General features: G+C 39.7%; 1 protein-coding gene across 3 annotated transcripts in view; it reads right to left on the reverse strand.

Moving 5' to 3' along the window:
• Positions 1-23099, reverse strand: part of LOC145986526 (transmembrane protein 47) — a 276873-nt gene that overhangs the window by 138799 nt on the left and 114975 nt on the right. Inside the window, exon 2 of one of the 3 annotated variants that reach the window (XM_083120640.1) lies at positions 881-922. The exons of the other annotated variants lie outside the window; for them this stretch is intronic. The gene's annotated coding sequence lies outside the window, so the exon portion shown is untranslated. The remainder of the gene's footprint in view (positions 1-880; positions 923-23099) is intronic. 3 annotated transcript variants of the gene reach the window in all.

The raw sequence follows: 23099 nt of genomic DNA on the forward strand, positions 1-23099 counted from the left end.
AACTTCCAATCCTACTTCTCTTGTAAGTGACACTCCATCACACGCCCACCTGTAAGTCAATTGGGGAAAAAGTTAGACCTCCACGGCGACGACGAAAATAGATAACTTTGCTCTCTCAGGAATAGGATTACGTGCACATGGGTATAAGCTTATATAAAGCAGGGGATTTGAGGACTAGATTGCTTTACAACAACAAAAAACCTACCTCAAATTATAAATGGTAACGAAATAAATACTCTAGCAAATGCATATCCATTCCTTGTCCATTCCATTTTTGAGGCCGATTGAAAATTCATGCAAAGGGTTATTTTTCCCCCTTTGTGTACATATACACTAGTTTTGATGGATAATGTTCTTTTAATAGGATTATAATCCAATACCCTTTGTTACAAGCCGAATTAGTTAACCACTACACAATTGCAAACTTCAAAGAACTTCGGAAACAAATTCGATGAATAGTTAGATGTTCGAGGTCTCATCTTTGCAAACGACTTAGCCATAATGTTTTGGGATGATGTTATCAAAACCGCCTAAACATGAAAATCATCTTCCTTGGTCCTCTTGGATTAATTAATTGCTGTCGAATCAATATTAATGTTGTCCTTGTTACAATCATCTCACAAAAAAGAAAAAAATATGGTATGGTGTGATAACATGCATCATAGGTATCCTAAGTATCATGTATTATACATACTTTTCTTCAAAATTTCACGAGATACGTACAGTTCTTGCCAGCAGTTATTATTATTATAATACACACACACATAATTAATCGTAGATAATGGGTAAAATTTGACCCAAAGATGCGGTTACAGGAATAAAGTGTAAAAATTAAGATTGCACAACACTGACACAGAGTAACAAACAAAATGGGACTTACCTTTAGTAAACAGGCAGTGAAATTCGGGTATCGCTGTTTCCTCTGCACACGCACACAAAACATGCAAAGAGGGAAAAGGTTATGTTAGTTTTACTTATACGTCATGGCATATACAACATACACAGTTAAGTATTACAAAGTGATTTAATACAGTTTTGTTAACTGGTCACACTGGTGAAGGATCTACTCAATAGTCAATAACACTAAAGAATAAAATCAATGCACCTGAAAAAAATCTATTTTGTAATTAAGGATATGAAATCAGGGTTGAGGCTTGTTATATGGAACAATCAGATCATTCAACCAAAGGGCTTTCGTTAATGCTACTGTGGCTGATCTTGTCATCTTGCAATAAGTAAGCAAAATGAAGTCACAAGCAAATGAGGGTTGGAGTTCATGCGGTACAAGAACAATAAGAAAAAAAATTGATTGAATTATTCATGTCCTGACGGACTGATTGATTGATATGCTTTATTTTACTTCGCTTTTTGTGCCACTTTTGGCTAATTTGCGAAGATGAGGATGAGTGATGATATGATTAAATTGATATGTGAACACTCACAAATATCCATGCCCAGGCCGGGATTCGAAGCCGAGATCCCTGGCGTCGTAGCGCGATGTGCTAACCACTCCGCGAGGAGGGCCGGCTCATGTCCTGACGGGCAGGCAACCTAAACAACGGAAATATTAGCGGAGAAATGTCGAATGAACAAACGTAATAGAATAAATTGCAAGTCAAAAGCAAAAAGGAAAAGATATTTGCACGAGTGTGTCACGATCCGGTCGCCCACGATTCTACCGTTCGAGCCCTGGTATGCCCAAATATATTTCATTGTTTGTTCTTGCACCTATTTCATCTCTTCATAGTTCCCCCCATCGTGTAAAGAGGTAGAATAGCAACGTTAAGTAACTAAAGACAATGAAAAACTATGTCGAGGGCGATTGTTTTGTAAGAGTTCTCCAGAGCTGTTCATAATGCCAGCAGATATCCTTCCATGATATGGTTTTCGTCAGTTTGCTGTGTGTTGGTGGTTGCCTGACTGTAAGGTGTTCGTGGCTGATGTAAATTTCACGTTCGATTTTCTCTTACTGCGTTGTACAGCCAACAGTAAAGATAATATAAGCAAATTATCCATCGTTATTTTCATTCTTTTTTAATCGACACCCTGTGCTGTTATAAGGAATCGAATTCTGTTGATTCGTAGCAGATGTTGTGCTCTACTTATTGACGTTTTTATTTCAATTTATGATCACATTGTGGAAAACCGATTGAATGAAAATGGTGATGGTCAATTTACCTATCGTGTCTTGTACCGTTGGATGTAACTGAACTGCAACCCACTTCTGCTTGTGACTGTATATAAAGTGTATAGAGGATTGTATCTACTATCCATGGCTAGTTAGAACATGTATATTCATTCCACCTGACTAGAAAGTGATTGCAGAAAAATATCATGTACACAAAAAGTTCACTACGTTTATTGTTACAAGTAAACGGAGCCCAACATGAAGAATCACAGCGTCGTTTTGTTCCGATGTAGTGGTCCCTGGTATTCACTCTCCGTCGAGCAGAGAGAGGCCCCCCTTTCCATCAGTAAATATTTCCCGTTCCACGCTCCGACAGTCGCTTCGTCTTGGAGTTTACGAAATTGGATTTATTCCTGAGGGACCAAGTCAACTACGGACTCTCAGTGGAAGGAGTATTTGGATTTGCGGTCAGCTCGGCCAAACAGGGATGGGAGAGAGGTTTTCCTTTAATTCTTCGTTGGCTCTACACAGGGAAGGCAACGTTTACTCAAAAGTAATCACTGGCCACTGCAACGAAGCGTGCTATTCAGACTCTTGTTTAGAGTATCAAACGTATGTGTCACTTTCTTGCGTCACATTTCTACTTCTCTAATCTCCTCTGCTCATTCTGGTGATGAGGATGCATGGGAAAATAATCAAACAGATACGAGGGAAAGAGAGAGAAAGATTCGACACCCACTACACAGGCCTTGAAGGGCGCCTCGTTTAGATAAACACGATCGCATTGTTCTATGATCCTTCCAGCCTCGGCACTCAACCAGTTCGCATGTTATTCCAAGAACTTACAATTTCTGCGACTACTCACTTAATGGCGATAATATCAGACTGGTCTGCTTCTACCAAGACGCCTCTAAAGCAGGCGAACTTTACCATTGAGAGGCTTGTGACAACGTCCTTCAAACATTTCTGTCGTTGAGGAAGAAATGCATTTCAGCACAATTGGAATGAAAAATCTGCTGATAAGATCACTTACCACGTCTTCTGAATGATCACTAATCGTGGAACAGAACAACACATTGCACTGAATCAAAGCCGGTATTAGGCTCAATATTTTCTTGTAGGTTTCACTTCAAACACACACTGGGTAAAAGACGAACAGCATTTTCGATTATTCTTTCTTTTTTTTAATTGTCCACGAAACACTAATAAAGCTGGGCGATGGAAGGATCGTAGCGGGCTATGTTTACAGACACAAACATTCAAGAAATAATAGAATGAGAGTTAGTAATACTGACAAGTCATGCCAATCAAACCGTTATTTGCACTCTGATGGTTCTGGGCAAGAAAGAAAGAGGCAAGTAAAGTCATTAAAACAGCAGAATCGTCGCTGTGATCGTTCTGACGATTGTGTGCGTTCGCTTACTCCAATACCTCGACGATGGATGAGATTGAATGAACTTACCATGCTTCCTACATTCTCAGGAGAACTTGAAAAATCAAGCTCACGTAAGATTATTACAACTTTAGACTTGCTTCAAGTTCCTGACATGCAGAGGCTTGAGGGTGTTAACGTTTCCAAGGTCCTGCAGAAGGTTCGTACAAAAATGTCGATTTGTTCACGTCGTACAAACACTTTGTAGACTAATTCCTGAATGTTCATTCACGTTTCAAAGTGTATTCTTTAAATTCCAAGATGACCTTAGAATGTGAATACGGGCGTTGAAAATAATGCAAAATGGTACTACATTAAGTTTTAAACGTACCATAGGTTCTAATTATATGCTAGCACCAACTTTATAGACAGGGAGAGCTCGCAAGAGAAACACGTGTCTTCTTTCTTTTTTTCTCTCTATCATTCAGAATTATCTTCTTGAAAATTTGGAGAACATCAAGAAAAATTACAAAACTTACCAAAAACTAAATATCTACGCTCGAGAAAGCCACTTTTCTTTCAGATAATTCCAGGGGTAATGCCTTTCGCACTCATTAGCTTTTGGCAGCCAAACTTTTGTTTTTGAAACTGTTAGAGCAAGTTTTGAAGTTACTAATAAAGAATGCAGTTTGTCAGAATTGCGTTACCTCAGCACGGATGGTATTATACACAAGAGCCATGTCGCATCCAGGAAAGGCAACACGCTCTAGAGGTATCTCCGCTAATCTCACCAGTACAAGATAGACCCAGGATTAACGGCCTGTCTAAATGAGACTCCCTGCTTTTTTTTATCTTCCTTCTCTTGACACAGAAAATGTTTTCTGGTCATTTTCCCCAGCCGCGCCTTCCACATTTTTTTAATTACTATTTTTTTTAAAGGAAACTCGTACACTGAAATTGGCATGATGCAGCATGATCACCAGTCGCTGAATGAGATTCCAGTTTTAATTTCTTGAGGTCTAACGAGTGCTTCGTCTCCCGGAACCGAATGAAAAAAATGTTTACAAATACCATGTCAGTGGCATCATATGCTAGGTCGCATTTAGATTTTATTTCGAATTCTTTCGTTTACATTAAAAATACTGGCTGTTAAGAGCTGATGACGAGAAGGGATAAAATAAATTTTGGGAGACGAGACAGGCCAAAGTCTCGCCTCGTGGGCAACACAACTTCTAATACATATACAGTACCTTACAACTTTGTACACTCCTATTCACATAAAGTGAACACACTTTATAGGGTTCAACAGTTGAAGATTGTGCCACTTTATCTGAAAAGGAGTGTACCTAGGTAAACAATACTTTTCGATTATGTGTGTGTCGTCTTGTTCAAAATCTTCAACTATAATATATATATATGTGTGTGTGTGTGTACCTCCATCTTTTTTATTCATTTCGTTTTGCAGATATAGAACGGACCTTCTCAACATTTTGTATCTCTGTTAATATACACTGTTCCTCAAAAAAAGTGTAAATATTTGTATTGAACTTGCATTTTATAGATATAAAGTACACAGTATGCATATGTAGCAGCAGAATATCACTGAAACTGTACAGTTTGGTAGTAGTGAACTGTTATCTATGAATCTTGAATTTATTTATTTGCTTATCAGAAGCGAATTCTATTTCCTCAGTAACTAACAAATCTCACTTATTTGAACGTTTAGTGCAGACTGAACAAAGAAAGCGAAAGAAACTTCAAAAACCATGCGTTAATCCAACAAACAATCTATTCCATTTGCCTTAAGAGAGATCAATAGCAGAGAAACTGCAATTTTATCATAAATGCATGTCTTTTTTGTCTTCAAAGAATACGGTACATTTCGAAACCCCAACGAGATCTACCCATTTCTACCGGTTGCTATGTAAACCTTGAAACTTTCCTAAAACGAGCAATACCAACAGACTTGAGTAGCAGCCCATGCTAAAGCCGAGACAAATCAGAACTCCTTGCGCCACTTGCCCATCCCCCCCCTAGTTGCGAAGAAGTTAAAATCTCGTGCCTTTGCATCGCTACCCACGTCGCAAGCCACATGGGGGCACTCGATTTCCAGAGGCACGCAAAAACCTTGTCGGCTTGCCATGTCGAGATTTCAGAAGAAAGCCCAACCTCGACGCCATATCACAGGAAAAGGGGGAGAAAAGTCTTTGTTGTTGCCCCCACCCGCCTCCGTTTGTGTATTCGATACATGCCAAGCTTGTTAATTACAGGTGAGGCTTCCTGCTGCTCTCTCATTGTGTTCTGTTATTAGATACTTGCCCCCTTGTATCCTGGAGAGGTTGTCGTCATGCAGTGTCAGGGTGCGCAGGCTACAGACGAGAAAGGAAAATTCAATGTAGTCTTGCTGCGGAAACAAAAAGACTACCGCTTTAATAGGGAGAAACTTTAGTGAGGTCGCCAGAAAGGGGGGAGGTACAGATGAAGGTACACAGAAAACATCAGAAGTTCGAATGTTAATACACATTATTGTGTGTTAATATTAATGCCGTTATGTATTAATATAGAAAATATTTTTTTCTGAAAATTGGTAGCAAGGGGGAAGTTGCTTTTCTAGGAGAGAGGGAGGCGTGGCGCATCCTGATACCCCTTTAATGTCACCACTGACAAAAATGCTTCATGAAAGCACGGTGGAATGTTTCATTAATCATGAAATTAAATATTTTACAAAAAAATGCGATTCCTACGTCATTTATTTAAGTATATTTTTCTGGGATACTCTACAATACTTTAACATGTTAATAAATATGTGTTATTTCTGCACTTTTGCACGTTAATCAAACGAATGAGGTTAATTCAACATCGTTGAGGTCACCCAGTTGGCGTAGTGGTAACGTCGTCGGCTTGTAATCAAGGGTAGGCACATTGCAAAGCGGTTCAGTCCAATTTAAACTACACGTCCAGTCCCGATTAGCCTATTTGTGCAAAAAGTGTGCACAAAGTAAACCTAAAAATTCAAAACGAATTCAACACTGTTGAAAATAAATTAAGAAAAATAAAATAAGAGAAATGTCCCCCCAAAAGAAACCAGTGGGTAGGTGTGACTGAAGTGCATTTTTAGTTTCCAATCCAAATCAAGTAAAATAGCATTTAATTTCCTTGACCTTTTCAGGTTAAATTACACGATTTTCAGGGTTTTCCTGGATTTCCAGGTCAGTATGAACCCTGTGAGAAGACACGTACATGGTAATCCCTGGCTACTCGATTTTATATCGTAGCACTATGACAGGTCTGCTCGCGCAAATACACTGTTACTATCCGCTGCATTCCTAATGCCATTTCCTATCGCTAGACAAACAGAATGGGCGAGACGTGTGCAACACAACACTCGGAAACGTACGTGCTGAGCATGAGGAAGTATTGTGGCTCAATACTGTATTGAAATACAGGACACGTGTGGCTTTTATACCAGTCACAATCTTAAGAGGCGTGTGAAAGGACAAACTTTAGAAGCAAAGCCGCAAGACAACCCCAGGTCCGTGCAAACTTTGTTGCTCCCGGAGTTGGTAAGAAGATCTAACGTCTGGGTAGAGGACCAGAACAATTCCATTACAGGCTTTCTGGTTCCCTGCTTGCGGCGAAGTTTCCTTCCTTTAGGAGCACAGCGAGTGCAGGTTCCTCAGCAGACGCATTAGTTCTGTTTCGAAATAAACCGGCCTCCTTGGCGGAGTGGTTAGCACAGCGCGCTACGACTCCAGGAGTTTGGGTTCGAATCCTGGGCGTGGGTGTTCTTTATAGGTGTCCCTTTATCAATTTCACCATCTTCATGGTTATGATTAGCCAAATGTTGCATAAAAGCGACGTTTCTCGTCTCGAGCTGAGGCCAGTTCCATCTCTTGTTAAAATAGCTTTCTTGTCCTAAACATTGTCTTCAGTCCCAATCTCCAGGAACACTCTAAAACACGCTAACAACTTCACACAGACCCAAGTTTTCAGTCATCAAATTTTAACCAGATTGCGCTTTATCTTTGAATTTTAAGCAAAGGAGTGTAAAATTAAACACACGGCCGTGGAATTTGGTTGGTGGTGGCAGAAGTTCGTGCTGTTGTCATGTCGGAGCACAAACCCGTTTGTTCTGAGCGTTAAGAGAATGAAAGATCTCGTTGTAGAGTTGCTCTTTATAATCCATGTGATACAAACTGACAGTATTTGCTCGAAAGGTCAGGGATGACACGAAAGTGTACCGAAGAGAGGCCGGTCTGATTCTCAAACTAGGCAACGCAGCCCGGTTGGCGTTGCCACACAGTGCGCGGGAACCAGCGACTATTGTCCCGCTATCGCTTTGCTCTTCCCAAATGTGGCATCAGCGCAATTCTGCCCAGCCGCCTAATTTCATGGACGTGCGTATAGTTACCACTTTGCAAAAGCCGTATGTTTCAATCAAGAACGTACGGGTCAGGACTATTGCGCATGCGCAGTTTGCTATCGCACGTACCATCTTGCACATAAGTGTAATATGACCAATCTGACGTCAAAATGATTATGCCCTGCGCATGCACCTGGAAGATGAAGCCCGTTTAGTGGGAGGTGTCGGATGCGCAACGTCATGCTAGAGACTCGTCCCGGGGCTGAACCAATATGGATATGCCTTGTCGTTCGTCACGGTTCTCAGCGTGCATCTTTCAACGTAAGTGTGACGGCCAATGAGCTACATTAAATACTAGTATATCAATATAGCTTATTGGTGACGAGTTTTCAATAATCAAGCGCGAAATGGACTTGCAAATAAAACGTGCACATGAAGGTAATTTATCTCTTGTTTAGCTTGCACATGTATTGAGAAGTCAGCTGCAGCTGTGTTGAAACTCAATTGCTTTCCCATACCAGAAATTTTACTCGAGAAAGGGTCTAGGCCTACTTTGTGTGTATATTTTAGTCTGGCACTTGTCATCATGAATACAAAGAAAAGAGTTGTGTTTGATCTAAACACGAGAGTACAAATTGTTCATGCGAATGAGCGAGGGGATACATGTTCATTGTTTGTTAAGCAGATCATGAAGATATTTAAGGTCGAGTCAAGGTCAAGTGTGTGTTCTGAAGAAGAAAACGGAAATTGTGAAGCTACGGGAAATCCGTCCTAATGAAAAGATAACTTAAGAAAACCGCATATGAGGACATTAATAAAATACGTAGATTGGGAGTGGTTTGTCTGTACCAGGGAGAAAAATCACCGCGTATCGGATGCTATGTTACAGGAATATGCTTTAAAAATATTGCTCAAAAACTGGAGAAGACTTCAAAGCATGTAACATGATTCTAGAGTTTTCGCAAAAGACATCAGTACGGTGTGAATTCAATTACATCTTGATTTTTACACCTGCTTAAACCGGAAAACCTGGCTTTGGCGAGAAAATGTAATGGTTCCTTCCGATCTAAGGCAGGTTTTACTGTACCAAGCACACTGAAGCAGTTTTATTCATATTTATGTTGCGTTCTAAGTGTGTTTAGTGAATACAATTGTTCTAATTGCGCTGCAAAAGTTTGTCAACAGCTTCCTTAGCGTTTTGTTTCAATTACTGAACCACGCACTGGTTCAAGTCGATGAAAAGAAATAAACAATTTATTTGGTACCTTCCTTTTTATTCGAAGGTAGACGGCGTCCAATTTGTTTTCTGTTACTACTCAGTCAAAATTAGCACAACCTTGCACACTATCGCATGAGGGAAAGAGGACGTCCTAAGAAGCAAGATCAGACGCAGATAAAATGTCTCGTCCTGCATTGAACGCAGAAGCCGGACCACTGCAATCCGCCCGGATTATACAATCTTGAGGCCAGCTACAAATCATCTTGATGCATGAAACCGAAGTTCCCAAGAGCAACAGTGTACCCACTAGATCTCTTCCAGACTCTGAACTATTCAAAATCATCTTTTGAAGATGGCTGGACCCTTGCCAGAAAAAAGAAAAAGGAGAAGAAAAAAAGGGTTCATTTCTGCACCAGCCAATTTCTGAAAGAACAAACTCTGAAACTCTTGCATCTTTAGTGTCCTGGCAACACTTCCCCCACCCCCAAGAGGGTAGAGGGATGATATCGTCGGTCTTCATCATTTTACTGTCACATGTACTCCGGAGGTGGGGAGGGGAGACTTTGCCTGCTATTGGAGAAGGGGGAAGAAGAAGAGGGCTTTTGTAAGTCACCATGGTAACTGTTCGAAGGGGAAGAGTCGGAGATCGAAAACACCTCGGGGGAAAGAGGAAAAGATGTCACGAGAAGGAAAAGGAGAAAGACACTCTCGTTTGATGGAAGAGGTGGCTTTTTTGAGTAGGTAATTGCTTATTATGGAAGGCAAAGTTCGTGTTTCTGAAAAGAAACAAACCTTCGAACTTCTTGCGTTCTGAACGGATTGAATGTACGTCAGAGTGCGCGTGCTGGAATTGCTTACCTCCGCATTTTCACCATCCAGAAATAAGAGATTTCTTTGGCAGACTGTTTATAGAAGCTTTGTGCGTTTGTTCTCAGAGTTGCTATTTAAATTAGACAAACTGAAGGCATTGCTCCAAAGGTGTACCAACGAGATATCCCGACTGCGCAAACCTCTTCTCTTAGTGAAATACACCAGAACATACATTTTCCAAAGACCTCTGCTGTACGGGGGAAAGCAAAAGTAACTAAACCTAAGTTTCATTATTTACATTTCAAAGATATGGTAACTAAAATAAGTGCCTTTTCAAAAAGGTCAAAAGTAATTATTTGAACACAATTCAGAAAGTAAAGAAGTATATTGTCGAACAAAGTAATGCATGACTGGATTGTATTCACACACTAGCGATAAAACCTTAAGTAAACATCAAGTTAAATGCATTGGTGCCAAGACTGGTTGGAGTATATACGAGTACAGTGTAATGGAAAAGAATAGAATATATAAGCATGGATGAAAATGCACAAGTACTAACGTATTTCTGGATCGGTTACTAACTACAGATTGTCAAATGAAAAAGTGCTAATAATTCGGCGTTTACATTCTCAGATTGGGGTAGGTATTTGCATCAAGTTCAAGAACATTTGAGGTTAGATGGTTTGTCAATCTATTTGACGTTGTTTATTGCTACCATTAGGCAAGCGGCAAGAGAAATGAGATCACGGTGTAAAAAAAAGGCTTTCTTGAAAGATTAATCCTTCTTGAAGACTTTCGCCTCAAGCAGCTGGCAAAGTCACACCATACTGTGACACACCTTCTCATTTCATCGCTCCTTACATACTCTTCTCTACTGAATCACCAGTCGGCTTATTAGCTCTATACACAGCACACAAAACGTGTCAACTGGTTTACATATGTTGACTCCAGATGCGAGTAGTTCTCTCTTATGTCGAGCTGTAGGCTACTCAATTGATGTTTCTTGATGCACCTTCCTGCATCTTTCTCGACGATGCATTTAAACATTTCGTCTGAAAGACAGAGTTCATGTATTATTATTTTTCGTTTCAACTCGTGCAATTAAATTTTCTGTGTGTATTATTCTATTTATGAGCTAGACATCTGGAGCCTCATACAATGGAATATGTATGACAGTTTACATTAATTTTTCTCTGACATACATGACTTTAAGGAATAACTTTGACGTATGATGGAGCCAAGGTTGTCAGAAGCGTGTTTATAACGTTTTGCATCAATTCTTGAAGATCGCGTTGCGTAAAACAAGAGAATAAACAAGGAGATGGAGAATTTACCTGGTAATACCCATGCATCCCACTCTACCAGTAATCTAGTGTCAGAATACCCAGTAGCAAATATATTTGATCGCTCTTTATATCGTAGCGAGTTGGTTCTCTCTCAACTTTGCATTTAACGTAAAGCAAGGTAATAACAATATACGTTACAAACAATATTACCTAGTCACATCATAAATTCTGTTACAAAGTTTAGACAGGGATGGCAACACTGGTTGGCAAGGTAACCCCACAATGTTGGATCAAACAACAACCAGTATCATTGTGTGTTTGGCTGTGGTAGCGGAAAGGTGAATTTCACTGCGAGTCGAATAGAGTGGGGTGTATACGAGAACCGTGTGGCAGTAATCGCACTGCACAAAGTTGGCAAATCACCATCGGACATTTTCAAGACCCTGAAAAAGCTGAATATCAGCAGGATGTTCGTGCATCGGACCATCAACAGATACTGTGACACAGGACCGCCCCAGGAAAGGTAGACCTCGCAGCGTGAGGAGCCAGACGCTCGTGTAAGCAGTGGCGGTGCGGATTCGACAAAATTCTGTCGGGAAACAAGCAGTGATGGCTCGAGAGCTGAACATTTCGAAAATGTCGATGTCGCGTGTGCTCCGAAGTGACCTAGGACTCCGTGCTTATCGGCGAAGTACTGGTCACTTCCTCACCCCCACAGCTTAAGGTCCAGAGGGAGCAGAAAACAAAAACATTCCTTCAGCATTACGCAAATGGTGGCCACAGGAGGATCCTTTTTACGGACGAAAAAATCTTCACGATTGAAGTCTCTTACAAACGTCAAAAACGACCGTGTTTATGACTCGACATCCCAGGAAGCTCGTGGAAACACGCCACGGATCCTCAGAGGCCATCATCCCACCTCAGTGATGGTTTGGTGGTGGTGGTGGGGGGGGGGGGTCGTACGATGGCACAACTGACCTCCACTTCTGTGAACATAGTGTGAAAACATCTGCAAAAGTGTACCAAGTGGAGCCACTTGTGAAATCGTTGACCCGCGCCATGTTCAACAACGAGCAGTGGAGCTTCCAGCATAACTCGGCACCGGCCCACAAGGCAAAGACCGCACAGGAGTGGCTTCAGAGGAATGGGCCTGATTTCATTGCTCCGGCTGATTTGCCCTCCAGCAGCCCCGACCTCAGTCCATTGGACTACAGGTTGTGGTCCGTTTTGGAGGGCATGGTCTGTAGGAAGAGGCATCCAAACCTTGCGAGTCTCAAGCGTTCTCCTGTGAAGGCAGTGGCGGACTTTCCCCTCGAGACCGTGCGTGCTGCAATCGATGACTGGCCTCAGAGTCTTTGGGCCTGTGTGAAGGCCAGTTGTGGCCATTTTGAACAGTGATTGGTGCTCTGTGTTGGCAAAACCTGTACCTTTGTAACGTCAAAATATTAATACATTAGCTTGCTCACTGTGCCTGTAGTTCATTATTAACTTTGTAACAGAATTTTAATATGACTAGGTATACAACAAGTTTACACGAATAAACAACCAATGACAATGTTTGGACCATCCTGCATGGGCAATTAAAAACTTTATTTTCTAAGTTTTCAGCACATTTACAACAGTATGGAAATGTAAGTGCCTGCTTTGAATTAATGAATATGAACGTGGTACGTCTAAGATGAACTTGTGAAGAACTGGCTTCCTGAAAAACCGAAAACCAATTTTTTGAAAAACAAAATGGGAAATTAATAAAACTGTTTCCGAAGCAGTTTTCCGTTTTTTTAAAGCTGAAAAACTGAGTCTCAAAACAAAATTCACACTATTTACAACTATGTAGAATAGTCTGAGCAGGAGTTCAACTCAGCTTCACAACATTCATTAATTCACAACAAGCACTTACCTTCGTTACTGTGCGGTTTATTTTGCTTTCTAAAAAATACAAACCTACCAACCTACTTCCTAGAACCCTCCTCCCTCCATCTCTCTCGCTCTCTTTGGTTGCAACCTCATGAAATCCCAAGATTTCTTGTTTATTTCAATTCGCTTTCATGTTGTAATTTCCTTCAGTAGGTTGCGGTTTCAGGATGGCTGTTTGAAATCCAGATACCGACCGGTGCATCGGGACGGGAAGAGGCTACCCCCCGCCCCCACGATACTCATGCTGGTTGGAGAAAACTGAAGGAAGTGGTGCCAAATGTAATAGTGAATTCGAAAGAGATGGGGGCAGAGAAAAGAGTAAGGTAGAATAGATAGGGAAGGTTGTGCGGATTAGCTACTCATCGAAATTCTAAGAGGGAAGGATATGTCTTCCGGCAATATTAATTTGAGAGGGTATTTGATAACCTTATATAGCACTAAAGAAACAGGTCAGAGAACACAAATTTACCTTTGTTGAGTGATATAATACAAGAGTGATATTATTCACTGAATTATAGAATTATCTCAGTAGGTCCTGTTCTCATACAATAAGACTTTTCCTACTAAAATGTGGTAATAATGAGAAAACGAACGATGTTCGCATGTGGTTATTTTCTACTTTTTTTTCTGACTCATACTCCGACCTCCGTGGCCGAGTGGTTAGCACAGCGCGCAACGACGTCTGGGGTCCCAATCTCGGGCTGAGTGTCCCTTCATCAATTGCATCTAATAATTACTCATCCTCATCGTCACGATTAGCCAAAAGTTCAAGAAAAGCGACGCTAAATAACAAAAATCAAATCAAAATTCTGCCTCTTTTACGTTATTCACAACAATGAATAGATGGAATTGACGAAATAACATGAAACACCAATGTTTAGTCGTGACTCGAACCCGGAACAATCTGTAGATGGACCGTCAATTGAGTACTTAATGAAACGCGCCGCTCTTCTGTCACTTTTGTCTAATAGCAACGATAAGGATGAGCAATGGCGTGCCTAAGGGGGGTTGGTGGGGTCCATATCCTATCCAAATTTTGCCCAGTATTAAAAAAAAGGCAAGTAAGGATGGCACAATGACAACTGATCATTAAAAAAAAGTATACGTAACCCCCAATTCGAAAATCCTGGGCACGTCACTGTTACATGAAATCGATGAAGAGTGACTCACCCGAGGCTCGAAGCCGAGAACTTCGGTGGTGAGATCGAAAGTCGAACACTTATTTCGCTCAGCCACCGAGCCGGCTCTAAATACTTACAGTCAACGGCAAATATAAAGGTAGGCAAATTGTCCACCGCTATTGTAATTACCTTTTTATTCTACATTCTGTGTTGTTTTAAGTAATGAAACTATGTTGGTTCGAAGCAGGCATTGTTCTCTGTTTATTGACATTATTCCAATTCATTGTCATCACAATGTGTAATACAGACCAAATTAAAATGGTGGTGGACAATTCTCCTACTGTTTCTTTCGCCGTTGGGTGTACAATATATACAGCATTAAGACTCGATATTCGTGTATAAGTTTCTTCATGTGCACAAATTTAATTGATTTGTTGCACTCTGGTGTTATTTCGTGTTTACTTTTTAATATTTGCGTTTCAGAACCGAACAGTAGTATTGTTAGTTCAGGTAGGTACGAAAAAGGAGAGATGATTGTATTTGCATATTCATGTTCGCAAAAAAATATTCAGTTTGTTCTTCGCGTTTCATATTCAGCTTTTGGCACTGCATTCCTGATCGGGATTAAAATTCTATTCATTCTTTGAACAGGCAAACGCATAATTTATATATCAACACAGTCATTTGGCTCAACATACTGTGAAAGCAATGCTAAATTAGCATACAAATTAACACCAGTTATACACAAAAATAACATTTTTTTTTGGTACGGGAGAACGAAAATAAAACAAGGAATGTTGTCCCACCATGTTTTTGCAACAAAGATAAGAGTGGCAAAACAAAATTGAAATAAGAACTAAACTGAAATCGAACAGCAAGCTGGAATTTAAAATTATCACATGGCAAAGAATAAGATCTGTCTTCAATATACTACAAATTCACAATACTCGTAACTTCTTTTTTATCAGAGTTTAGTAAACGCACGAGTTCTTACAATTTGCAAACGATAAAGTTTTTTAAAAATAAATCCTGTGTTGACGAGAAGAAATTGTAACAAATAATGCTAATGACAAGCACATCAGACGAGACAATTTGAGGAGAATTATAACAAAAACTACGTAAGATAAGATAATTTTAGGAATACAAGTCTATCAATAAGGATCCGACTTAAACTGACCCATTCCTACACGAACATTCATGGTAGTATGTAAGGGGAGGGTTAAGGGTTCCAAGCCCTCCCACTGATTCAGTAAACATTTTGAATTAATTACATAATTAAATCAACAATTAATCATTTCAATATATTACTTGAAATAATTTTGAAAAATTATTTGTTTTTTTTATACTCGATAGTCACATATTCCTCAATTTCAATAATGTTATTTTGTTAATACCCTAAGCATTTTTTAGAATTTATGAGAAAAATATACTATAATTGGCAATAATTAATTGTTGTGCCAGAAAGTGAAAAGTTTCTGCATAATGAAGAAGAAATTATAACATTCTTATCTAGCTATTTAAACAGAGTAATGATGTGATTTTTTTGCAGGATATTATGAAACCAGTAACTACACTCAGTCTCTGGAAGATGTGGATTAAGTTCGCGCATAACTGTAGAGAAGAGGAGAGAGCGAATGGGTAGAGCAAAGCAGTGCGCGTTGCTGCAAACTGCTGATAGCTGCACCAGCGTTTACTTTCCATGCACTCGTTTTCCCTCTCACCCTCGGATACAACTACTTACGCAGAAGACTTTTTATCGTTCGCTTGCACCAAACATTCCCGGAGCAGTGTGTGCAAAAATGCAATAACGATTTTAAGGCGTTTTTTTTTTTCCAGTTAAATTCTACCCATGACGCACTATGGATTGCAAGACTTGCACGCATATGCCTACCACACAAAACCACTCAAAAGTGAATAGGTACCATACTATCCGACGCCGAGGTCTCGACTACAAAAACTACAGATAAGTCTTGGTATGCGGCTAGGGGCTCCCGCTAAAATGGAAGCACAAAATAAAGGAGAAGCACCAGAAATAAACTTCAGCACAAGTTGAATTGTCGGACGAAGTTTTGTTGCGGATCTCCAGGCTCCCGTGGAGGCGCAAAATTCCAGGCAAAAGAGGCTAATTGAGACTGTTGCACCAGAATGCACACAAAGCTAATTAGGGAACTCCTGCTCGAAAACTTTGCAGGGATTTGGACGTCGAAAGTTGCAGCTGAAACTTAATGCGAGGGGCCTCTCCGTCCTGGCGGCACGACCCACCTGCTTTAAACAGATAGATCAATAAAACAGACACTCATAAATATTTAAGGACAACATTCCCAGACAAAACTCGTCGTGCAAAGAGAGAAAAGGGGGGATTCAAAAGGAAAATGAAAACCGAGAACAACTCCCGCAGAGCCTCCATTGTAACCTGAGAAGACTCGTGGTTTCTGGAGTTGTGGGTTTCGAATTGCCACGTGGGAGGAGACCTTCTTCAACTTTCACAGCGTCGAATCCGGATTCAATTATAATTTCGACTCGGATTTTTATTATTAATGAAATGTCTTTCTAGGGTTCTTACCAAGAGAATTCAAGCTTTAGTTTCGTAGGGCTAAAAGAGAAGGAGAACGCGACGAGTTCTCATGGTGACAAGTTTCTTCTGTCGCTAGGCGTCGTGCATGTATCAAGTCAATCAATAGCAATTTATTAAAAATGGCGGAAAACAACGTGAATGTGTGCATGGGACACTGTATTATGATGAGGTTTCTTGTGAAAGAAGGTGTAGAGAAGACTTCATGCCCAGTACGCTGATGATACCATCACTCATAATCAAATACTTGAAGAGTGTGAACGCTTTCTAGGTAGGTGATTTCGAGTCAGTGGATGACAATCCAAGCTGTTAAGTAAGTTCACAACAGTCGCTCACATGAACATTCATCGTGTAATGTGGCCGAGCCTGAAAATCGACGGATGTGTGAACCAACGGCAGCGTCCTTCAGGACAAAGCACAATCCCATACTGCTCACCACACTATATGCACTTTATGTAAACTCGAATCGAACTTACAGACCGAACGTACCCTCTAGTGACTTCCACCTTTTAGGGGCCCTTCAATGGTGTTCTCAAAGGATAAATTTTCAAAATTTATGGTAAAGTGAAGCAGGTTTTTCGATCCTTGTTCCGGAGTACTGACAAATCTTTCTGCTCATATTGCATCATGAAATAATGAAACGCTGAGACAAGTGCATAAATGTACAAGTACACGAAGTGTGTTCTCCGTACACCTAATAATTAAACGCACCTCGTACATTGTGATTTTGGGATTACATAATTTCAATTACTATTCTGGATCATGTACAGTGTAAGGCACAAGCATTTCTCGGCAAATTATCCATTACTATCTTCATTAATTTTTCTCTTGCACCCTACGTGATTTTGAGCAATGGGTTTTTACGAATGCTGACACAGAGGTTGTCATCAGCTTATTTGGCGTTTTGTTTCAATTAGGGAAGCTTCCACTGTGTAAAGCAAAGAGAACAAACATCTGATGGACAATTTGCTTGGTAATACTTTTGCATTCCACTCTACGACTTGTGTATCAGCGAATAGCACATCATTTATCGTTACTGATACTGACACACGCAAATATTATCAAAAGCAACAACGATGTTTATGGCATAAGCACTATCGCAAGCTCCTTAGTCCCATCATAAAAACTTCGATATGACTTGCCCTTACTGATTTCTACAACACCTGTGTTTGCTATTGATAAGAACGTTGAAAATGTTCCCTTTAACATGAAAGGGAGTGGCTGTCAATATAAGCAATAAGTGAGTGTTTACACATACCTACAAAGTACGCCAACAAATTCCCGTATCAATGGACACGTTACCTCGCTATCCTACTAGAGAAAATATAATCTTACTGGAATTGAAATTTTAACAGTTAATACTTTGAATCCATAGATTTGCACATGATATATACATGTGGAGATATATACATAGACATCATATCTGCCCTATTCAGAGAGTATTTCTTCGCAATAGGAGGAGGGTAGGATCAGAAAACACATCGATGAGGGTAAAATGAAAGGGTAGAAACCCTGTGAAAGTAATGGCATTAGCAACTGTTCAAAATCTATAATGTACTTATACATTTATTTAAAAAGATCGCCAAAATAGTCAATGCCATTTCTTTTTGGGAAGACATATGATAATAAGACATAAAAACTAGTTCACATAACCTTCAATCTATCTCTTAAGGCTAACGTTGATTCAAACGGAATAGAAAGAGGACACTTTTATGTAACCCATACTTCACGTATAAACGTACAATAATATTTATCTGTAATATAGAGGTCATTAAGGTGAAAAGTTACCTTTATAAAGCTCGGTGGTGCCTCGTTCTGATGCTAACAACGAACAACCATTTTACCCTGAAAGTATGACACAATTGACACAAATAATAACCAGATGGACATGCACTTTAGTGTCTAAGTGGAATGGTGAAGTTATATTGTATTAGGGCAAATTTCAAATCATCACAGTAGATTTTAGATTACCAAAGTCTCGGACACTTATGTCACGTCCAGTCTCGAAATTACAGAGCTTTGTCTCGTTTCCGGTTTCGAAGGATCTGGTCTCTAATTTCGACTCCCCTGGGAGTAGTGGTATTTGTGGTAGGGACAGGACCGGAAAGTATGAACCCCCTCCAGCAGCTTTGCTTACACTTAAAACAAGCTCAACATGGCCATATGAGCTTTTTGCTCTAGTGTGGAACCCTGCCTAATCCAAGATTTTTGTAAAAATGCTCTCGGGAATATTTCGGAAAGTATGACCCCCTCAGATTGATGAGGCTACACTTATAAAAGGCACTTCTGTGAGATTGTTGTCCATAAACTTGTCAAAAATATGCCCCTCTTGTGGCCACACTTAAAACTAGGCCACCCACACCCACACACACACACATATTTATTTCTGGTTTAAGTTCAATTGGATACCAGCTTCAATTTGTTTATCTAATATTAAAACAATGTAATTCTTATAACAATATAATATATATTTGATAAGCAACAACAACAGGGCCATCTATGTGCAAATGTCTGAACTCGGTGAACACTTGGGAACAAGTCAATTTTTTTCATTATGTCAATATTTTTAACTTTTTCTGCCAGTAATAGGGAATGGTAGTAAGTGTTAGACAAAGTACTTTGGAGCTGAATATGCCTTTCTTAAGACGTCGTATATTGCTAAAATATCTTTAATTCACATATTTCTCATACCGCCGTATCTTGTTCTATTAGGCCTCTTCAAGAAAATTGCCAATTAGTGAAAATTAATTGAGCACAACAGCAAAAGAGGTACCAATAGGGCATGCATACAATGATATGGGGATATGTGAATTGTTGGTTTCTTCGATTCAGATAAATGGATTGAATTGAAACTGGGATATTTTGCATTTGTTACATCCAGCTTGTTTGTTGTAATCTATTCATATATAAAATCAAGCACCGAGAGGGTATAAGATCAATACTTGAATAATATGTGCGCATGACGGCCCCAAAGCAATGGGATCAATATTTGGAGCGGGAGCTCTATTGACTGTAATTTCTCCCTATCAACTGATCGCTGCGGCGCGGTTTTCTCTATTGACATCAATTAGTTCCAGACAATTCCACCGCAGCGCCGGGGCAGGCATGGCGCTGCGGTATGGATTGCATGTACGCTCAGCAGAAAAACGGGATACACTCAGAAGAAAGTACTTCGGCAAAAATGTTAGAGAATAGCTCATGTTTCTGAATGCACCCCCAACACACCCCCACCCACCCCTACCTACCCACACCCACCCACCCACATCCACCCACCCACATCTATACATATTTACTTGCAGACAAGATTCAACAAGACAGGACAAGAATAGACAAGATTCAACAAGACAGGACAAGAATAGACAAGATTCAACAAGACAGGACACAATATTACAGGTTAGAACCAGTGCAGACAAGATTCAACAAGGCAGGACACAATATTACAGGTTAGAACCAGTGCAGACAAGATTCAACAAGACAGGACAAGAATAGACAAAATTGGACAAGACAGGACAAGAATAAACAAGATTCAACAAGACAGGACAAGATTCAACAAGACAGGACAAGAATAGACAAGATTCAACAAGACAGGACAAGAATAGACAAGATTCAACAAGACAGGACACAATATTACAGGTTAGAACCAGTGCAGACAAGATTGGACAAGACAGGACAAGAATAAACAAGATTGGACAATTAATAAACAGAAATTTTGCTTAGCTAAAACAAACAAAGTTTTGATTGGCTAAAGCAAGCAAGGTTTTGATTGGTCCAACAAATCTATATAAGCCAGGGCACAGTGCTGTTTGTTACCATTGCTGGATCGGCAGTGGAACCCACATCGCGGGGGATAGAACCTGAACAGGCTCCACCAAAGTATAGGAGACTTGAAGCATATAATTTGGCGGAATAACCTAAGTAAGGTCATAGAGACAATATACACTGATCCAATAAAAGCCAATTTTTGGCAGGGGGGCTAAAGTGGTTCCTAAATACAAAATCTCAAGAACTAATTGACATAGAGCTATGCAGTTTTTGTCTGCACTGAACCCAACTGATCCAGCATAGAGTTTTGATTTGAACCCCAAGAAATTTTATATAAATACCAAAGCCAAAAATATTAAGTGTATACACACATATATACATACACACATACAAAGCACAGTGCTGAACCCCAACTGATATTTTTATCCAGTATAGAATTTTGATTTGAATCCCAGGAAATTGTATATAATAAACAACAACAAAAATGCCGAATCAAAAATATTGTAATCAATGCAATAAGAATATATCCAGCCCCAATTGGGCCAAGCACCAAAAGATTTGTGACCCAGACAAATACAGAACTCCCACAATAATTTGCCCCAAATGCCATAGAGAATATAGCATGCAATACTTCATATATACACATAAAAATACTTGCTCTGCACAACCATCCACTTCTGGTCTGAAAAGAAGGCACGAAGCACCTCTTAATGCCAGAGCAGCAAAGCAGTCACGCTATGAACCCATCCGTAGCAGTTTTAATGCCCAATTAAGAGATTATCGGTTTGTATCAGAGCCAAGATGTGGCATTGAGAATTTCTTGAACAGTATAAATTCTGATCTGCAGGCAATTCTCAATGCACAAAATGGCTCTTATAAGCTGTACCTCAAATTGTTTGTACAATATAAGAAGCCAAATGACACAAAATTTACACAGCCCCACTTAACAGAAACTGTACCTGTATATTCAAATGCAAATTCGGACAAAATAATAAGCAGTTTGATAAATCAACTGAATATCAAACACTCTGAATTTGCGGCAAAAGAGTCAGGATGGAGTCTATGTGGCTCTCCGCACAAGTTATATGTTAATATTTCTGAATTCAGCCCATTGCAAGGTTCCACTTATGTGCCATTACCTGCTAATATCAAAAACAGAAGAGCTGTGGTCAATATAAAAAACACCGACCAGAAATGCTTTTTGTGGTGTATTTTAGCTGCTTTGTATCCAGTTTCAAGGCATCCTGAGAGAATAACTTATTACAAACAACATGAACATGATTTTGATGAAGCAATAGAGGGTTTGGAATATCCAATGTCTGTTCAGAATATTGATAAATTTGAAAAAAGAGCCAGGCACATCAATGGCAAACAATTATCTATTAATGTATTTATTTGTTCCACTGGCCGTGGCAATTGCTTGATAGCACCTCTCAGAATCAGTACACTTGATGATGAATCTGCTATTCCGATTGATCTGCTCTTAATTGAAGGGGATGGCACATATCATTACACTCTGATACACAGTCTTGAAGCTTTGGTGAGAACACAACTAGACAAATCTAATAGAATATTCAAGTTGTGCAGAAGATGTTTAACTGAATTTGATGGTAGAAAAATGGTGAATGGTGTTTGTGAAGAGAATGCAGAAATTGCCAAAAACAAGTTAATTGAGCATCAGAAATACTGTGGGAACCATAAACCTGTTCATATGGTGATGCCCAATCCAAGTGAAAATTGCAAATTCAAAAAGTATGAAGCCTTGTTGGAACACCCAGCATATATTGTCTGTGATTTCGAATCGAACGTCAAACCTATTGCATTCTGCAATCCAGATCCTGAAGAATCTTCAAGTACATCATACCAGCTACATGAACCTTCCAGCTTTTGTTATGTGGTTGTACAGGATGGTGTAGCTAGTGAGCCATACTTATACATGGGAGCAGATGCCATCAAAATATTTGCACATAGAATAGAAAATGAGTGCCGTGACATAGCATCTAACATCTTATTAAAATCAAAGCCTATGTTGCCTTTAACAGAGGAACAGATTGAAGATTTCAACAATGCAGAAAAATGCCTGGTATGTGATTCTGAATTTTCAGATACAAATATCAAGGTTCATCACCATTCTCATGCAGATGGTCGATATAAACAGGCCCTGTGTAATAGCTGTAATATTCAGATCAAGAGACCAAGATTTATCCCTGTATTTTTCCATGGTGGTTCCAATTATGATTTCCATCATCTGATCAGGTACGAGGGGTTTGACAAGCAGAATTTAAATATTTTAGCTGAAAATGATGAGAAATATATATCTATTAGCAAGATAATTAAAGTTGATGGTGTTCCTATTCACATAAGATTTCTTGATTCTTACAGATTTTTATCGGCTAGCCTGGCTACACTGGCCACTCAATTACCTGATGATCACTTGAAAATCACACGTGCATTGTTTCCAAATCAGGACCTGAAATTAATTAGGCGGAAGGGTGTATATCCATATGATTATGTTACAGATTTTTCTAAATTTGATGAGTGTTCCCTGC

This window comes from Lepisma saccharinum, chromosome 4, assembly GCF_977018435.1.
Source record: "Lepisma saccharinum chromosome 4, izLepSacc3.1, whole genome shotgun sequence".
NCBI lineage: Eukaryota > Metazoa > Arthropoda > Insecta > Zygentoma > Lepismatidae > Lepisma > Lepisma saccharinum.